The sequence below is a fragment of the Staurois parvus genome, unplaced genomic scaffold (genome assembly GCF_062004578.1).
Source record: "Staurois parvus isolate SC_StPar_1 unplaced genomic scaffold, SC_StPar_1.0 ptg000154l, whole genome shotgun sequence".
Classification (NCBI taxonomy): domain Eukaryota; kingdom Metazoa; phylum Chordata; class Amphibia; order Anura; family Ranidae; genus Staurois; species Staurois parvus.
Window position 1 is genome coordinate 20,604,543 of NW_028317950.1, and position 6,103 is coordinate 20,610,645.

Sequence of the window (6,103 nt, forward strand, 5' to 3'; positions counted from 1 at the left end):
CTGTCTACTAGATAGATCCTGGGGGATTCCATCCTCGCCTTTTTATCCTGCAGAGATCTGAACACGTTCTACCCTTCTAACTGCCAGCAGTTGGGGGAGTGAAAGCTTTTCCATCTACAGCAGTCCATAGTTGACTCCAGCCATGTACAACCTATACAATGATGCTGCGTACCATCCTGCGCCAGACGCAGATCAAATGGAACTTTGCCACATAGGCAGAAAGCTGCAAATCCAGGCTTACCCTAGGTTCACACCTATGTGTTTTCCGCAGCGTTTTACAGAAGCACACTACAGTCCATTTACCAAGATTTCCTATGGGACATGTTCACACCTGTGCATTTTTGGAAAGGGTCAGGGACTTTTTTGAATGCAAAAAGTTGCGTTTATGGTTCTATAGACTTCAATGGAAACGCTGCAGAAAAGCATGTAGTGCGTTTTTGCCAAGTTTTTGATGCGTTTGGTGTTTTAAATCTGCCTAGCAACAAGAACATTTGTTAAAAAAAGCATCAAAAATGCAGGTGCAGAAACGGCTCAAACGCAACCTGCACAGGTGTAAACCTAGCCTTAAGCATTATAATGGTGCAGTCTTAAGCGTAGTACACATTATCAGAAAATCAGATGAATAATCCTTTATACCAGTGGTCTCCAAACTCCGGCCCTTTGCTTGCTTTTATCTGGCCCTTGGGACACTATTTCATCCACTAATACCAACAATGGGGCATAATTCCCTCCACTGACAACAATGAATGGGACAATTCCTCCCAATGGCACCAACAAAGCGGAACAGTCTCTTCCAATGACACCAACAATAGGGTCCAGTGACACCAAAGATGGGGCATAATTGCTCCCTCTGATGCCAAAGATGGGGCATAATTGCTCCCTCTGATGCCAAAGATGGGGCATGATTCCTCCCTCTGACACCAAAGATGGAGCATAATTCCTCCCTCTGACACCAAAGATGGGGCATAATTCCTCCCTCTGACAACAAAGATGGGGCAAAGCTTTTTCCCACTGACATTGGGACTTTTTGTAATCCCAGTGGCCACAGTCCGGCCCTCCTAAAGTCTGCAGGACAGTAAACCGGCCCTTTGTTTAGAAAGTTTGGAGACCCCTGCTTTATACCGTGTGAAAAATGTGTCATTAATGGTACAAAAATTCTCGAACGACGAAATCGTCCCTCACACATAGTTATGTTCCAGCGTAGAATCGGAAGTGATGTAATGCTGACACCCTCTAATCATAACAATAATACCAACTATGAATTCAAACCCTTTATTTGTAGCCCAAGAGAAAATCTGTATACTGGTAAACTGCTTATCACTTATTACTGTCAAACAAATTTCAGTTTCTATCTCCTTTTAGCCCGGGTTCATACTATGCGGTGCAGGACACATGTACGAATTACATGTAAACATGTGTGCGGTGTGATGTGACCTATACATTTTGTATGGCTCCAATCGCATCGCATCCACATCAAAAAGGTGCAGGACCCTTTTTTAAATCCATACCTGAATGAGTGAGAACATCCATCCAATGTGATTTCTGGCAATCGCATCACGTTTTGCCATTTGTTTTGGGGTGTCATTCATTTATCATTGACACCCGCACTAGATCGCATGATCGCGATGCAATTGCAATGTGGCATGGGAAACACAGACAATTCACAAGGTTTCTCACACCACATTGATGTGAATCGGGTCTCTAAATATCTTTCATTATCCTGTATATCAGGGGTCTCCAAACGTTTTAAACAAAGGGCCAGTTTACTGTCCTTCAAATTTTAGGAGGGCCAGACTGTACAAAATGTCTTGATGTCAGTGAGAGTAATCAGTGTCCCATCATTGGTGTCAGTAGGAGGAATAGTGCCCCATCACTGGTGTCAGTGCAAGGAATAGTGCCCCATCAATGGTGTCAGTAGGAGGAATAGTGCCCCATCAGTGGTGTCAATAGTGCCCCATCGTTGGTGTCAGTAGGAGGAATAGTGCCCCATCAGTGGTGTCAATAGTGCCCCATCGTTGGTGTCAGTAGGAGGAATAATCCCCCATCAGTGGTGTCAGTGCAAGGAATAGTGCCCCATCAGTGGTGTCAATGGAAGGAATAGTGCCCCATCGTTGGTGTCAGTGGGATGAATAGTGCCCCATCATTTGTGTCAGTGGGAGTAATAGTGCCCCATCATTGGTGTCAGTGAGAGGAATAGTGTCCCTTCATTGGTGTCAATGGGATCAATAGTGCCCCATCATTGGTATCAATGGAAGTAATAGTGCCCCATCGTTGGTGTCAGTGGGATGAATAGTGCCCCATCATTTGTGTCAGTGGGAGAAATAGTGCCTCATCATTGGTGTCAGTGGGAGGAATAGTGTCCCTTCATTGGTGTCAGTGGGATCAATAGTGCCCCATCATTGGTGTAAATGGAAGTAATAGTGCCCCATTGTTGATATAAGTGGGGAAATAGTGCCCCATCATTGGTGTCAGTAGAAGGGATAGTGCTTCATCATTGGTGTCAGTGGGAGGAATAGTGTCTTGTTGTCGGTGTCAGTGGCAGAAACTATGCATCACTGTTGCTCACAGTGGGAGGAATAATGGCCCGAGGGCTGGATAAAAGCAAGCAGAGGGCCGCATCCGGCCCCAGGGCCACCGTTTGGAGACCACGGCTGTATATGATCATTCTTTTCTGTTTCTGAAAATTCTTTCCATTGCCATCTTTTTCCGGGTCACATGCTCCTAATGAGACAACAGATGGTGTCCTGGGGTATTTCCTCCCAGATCTGGACCAGGGCATCGCTGAGGTGCAACCTGGCGGCATCGGATGGACCGAAACATTATATTGCAGAGGTGGTCTATTGGATTTAGGTCAGGCGAGTGTGGGGGCTATTCCATTGAATATAAGGCCCCATGTACACTGGGCTTTTAGCGTTGGCATGTAGACGCGGCTGGAGGGAGCAGGGGCACCATTCAGCCCTGCTGCCAGTAGACTTTCAAACTCTAGAGAGGCTGACAGCTCCTGTAGCTGGACAAGGCTAGATAATGCAGTCAGGAACCCAGGAACAATGAAGGGCCTAAATGCCTAGCATGCAAGGGGCCCAAGAAGCCAGGACTGACTCAGCCCACCAGGCTCCATCTATAGCGGAAATATCAGTCCCATTGAGCCTTCAGTTTAAAACTACTAAATTTCAGGTGCACTAAAACAAAAAAGGTATGCAAAATATGTTTGTTTTCCTTATAAAACAGCCCCAGTCTGAGTAAGGAAGCCTGTCCCCTGCCAGCAGCTGCACAGTGGAACCCTTTCTCTCTGTGGGGAAGCAGTACAGAAGGCCAGCACCCTACTCTCTGCTGATTGGACAGCTCTAGATCTGAGTTGCCAATGGAGGTGTCAGACCTCTGCAAATAGTTTTCCGTTTCCCCATAGAGATCTGCCAGCAGGGCACAGGCTTTTCTAATTAGCCCGTTGCTGATTTTGTTAAACAAATTGTGAGCCCTGGTTCACTAGTCATGTGATTTGACAGATTCATAATCGCATGACAAGTCGCACCCTATTGTCTGCAATAGAACTGTACAAACCGGATTCGCACTGATTTTGAACGTGATACCCGCACTACTTTTTCTAACCTCAGGTGCGACTTGCATAGACTTCTGGGCACGATGTCTTCCAAGTCACACTTCAAGTCATACTGACATGGGACTTCGAAATCGTGCGACTTCACTTCATTTCAAAGTTGGATCCAGTGTGAACCAGGATTCCGCACACCTTCTGTTTTGATGCAGGTGGAATGTAGCCAGCTGATTTAAATGGAAAGTTCCGTTGGACCTGTATGAGGTTTATTTTCCCACCTAAAACACACAGAAAACATGGATTTTGGTCAGCAGTGAAATCCCAGGACATCTCCAAGGACAAATCTTTAAAGAGGAGGGATTGCAGAAAGAAAGGATCACTGGCATTTACAAACACTCCAGACAACGTTGGGGTGATATCTGTATGGCCAATCTCTCATCTGATTGGCTGTGGCTGTGGTAGGACTGTGAGCCAAACGCTTGGCCTGTGGCTGCAATGCATTATTTGGACAGTAGAGACATTTGGGGCCCTAGAGAAAACAAGATAGTAAACCCAAACCAACTGTCGCAATAAAAACGACCAAATGACTTGTCCCGCTGAATGGTGGGTGAATAGGTGGGGGGGAGGTGAGGTTGTGGGGTGATGGGAAGTTGGAGGAGTTCCATTTTTCACCCAGGGAACTGGGTGACCTTGTCCCTTCATTGGTGTTGATATTATATGGAGGAACGTCTAAAGCTATCCCAGGGGCGGACTGACAACTCATGGGGCCCCCGGGCAATAGGGGATCATGGGGCCCCTGTGTCCTTGCCCAAACTCAAAAAAGCCTATGAAAAAGGTGCCAGGGGCATCTCATGGGGCTCCCTACTGACCCCGGGCCCTCGGCAGTGCCGAGTTTCCAAATGGTCAGTCCGCCCCTGTGCTAGCCTTACCCGTATAAATATTCGTAAGAAAAGTCATACGAAAATTCTTTGCACATTCGATGAATGGACCAATGTCGTTCAAATATTGTCTTTTGCTTTTAACATGCCATTTTAAAATCAATGTATTTCTGAACGATAACCTTATAAACCGGCCAAAAATTTGTTTGATCGAGAAACATTTACCTTCCTGCCCCTTCAAATTGTTCCATCACTGTTGTCGAAAACAAACATTGATTTAACCCCACTGATGATTAGAAAATCAAACGAATATTCTTGAAACTAATAATCTCGGCTGAAAATCTACACGTGTATGACCAGCCTTATGCCCCGTACACAGGGTAAGAAAATCAGACGAAAAAGTTCGCAGAACCACTGATCGAACGATTTTCTCTTCGTTGATGAGCAGGATATTTTAACCGATGATATTGTGAACAAAAAAATCCGGTGGAACAACAGTGAAAAATTTTGTCATTTTTGCATACGAACGACCGATTTTCTATGCGGTGGTATAACAGTCGTACGAAAAAAATCTATCAAGCGCTCTCACGCATGAGCGGAAACAGAAGATTACCCGGATGTTTATGTCCAAGGAATCTTCGTAAACACGAACGAAAAATCCAAATGTTAAAAGTAGATTGGTCTAATGAGATAATGAAACCAGAATTCTGCATATTATATTTTATGTATCACTATTTATGTATATATCTATCTCTCTATAGATGGTCCATGCAGTCGTATCCGACCCTTGGCGATTGCATGGACCATCACTCATAAGTGACTTTTTCCATGAATTCTCTTAGCAATTATTTTACAGGGTAGGTTGCCAGTTCTTTCCCCAACCCCTACTATGCAGGAGATCCCACCTGGCCAGGGATGAAACTAGGACAATTTAGACAGGAGCCAATTAACCTACCAGCATGTCTTTGGAGTGTAGGAGGAAACTGGAGTACCCAGAGGAAACCCACACAGGCAGAACATGCAAACTCCATGCAGGAGGTGCCATGGTTGGGAATTGAACCCATGACCCATTTACTGCATGGCAGATGTGCTAACCACTAAGCCACTGTGCCGCCATTTATGTATATGGTAATGTAATAAACTATATTATACTCATTGATGTTAATTGTGTATATCGCTGGTTCTGGCCGGAAGGGCATGGCTACAAGGTCACATGCACACTGCATCACTTCCACTTGTACGAAAGACGTCAACACTACGTATTGCCTGACGAACGATTCTTTTAGATTGGTTAATGTGGGCCACGATTTTGACCAACAAACAAATGCCTCTCGGTCGTCGGATGACTGATCGGTCGATTTTCTAATCGTGTATTCCCACCTTAAAGCTGCATTCACGTCTGAGCGATGCGTCAGTTGTTTCAGTGCAATTTTCAAACAACTCGCTGACTTGAATGGGGTCCCTCTCACGCCAAAGAAGCTCAAGTACCAAATTTTGGCGCTAAGCCAAGTGCATTTAGCAGCACACAACCGCTACCTGTGTTTGGGGTGCCATTAGGAAAGAATTGTATCATTTAGCAGTTTAGTGTGTTCCCTGTCCTCCTGGTGTGAATGCAGCCTAAAGGACTCCAGCCTGGCAAGTCTCCTGTCTCCTGTTTGTAGAAGGGATAGCATTG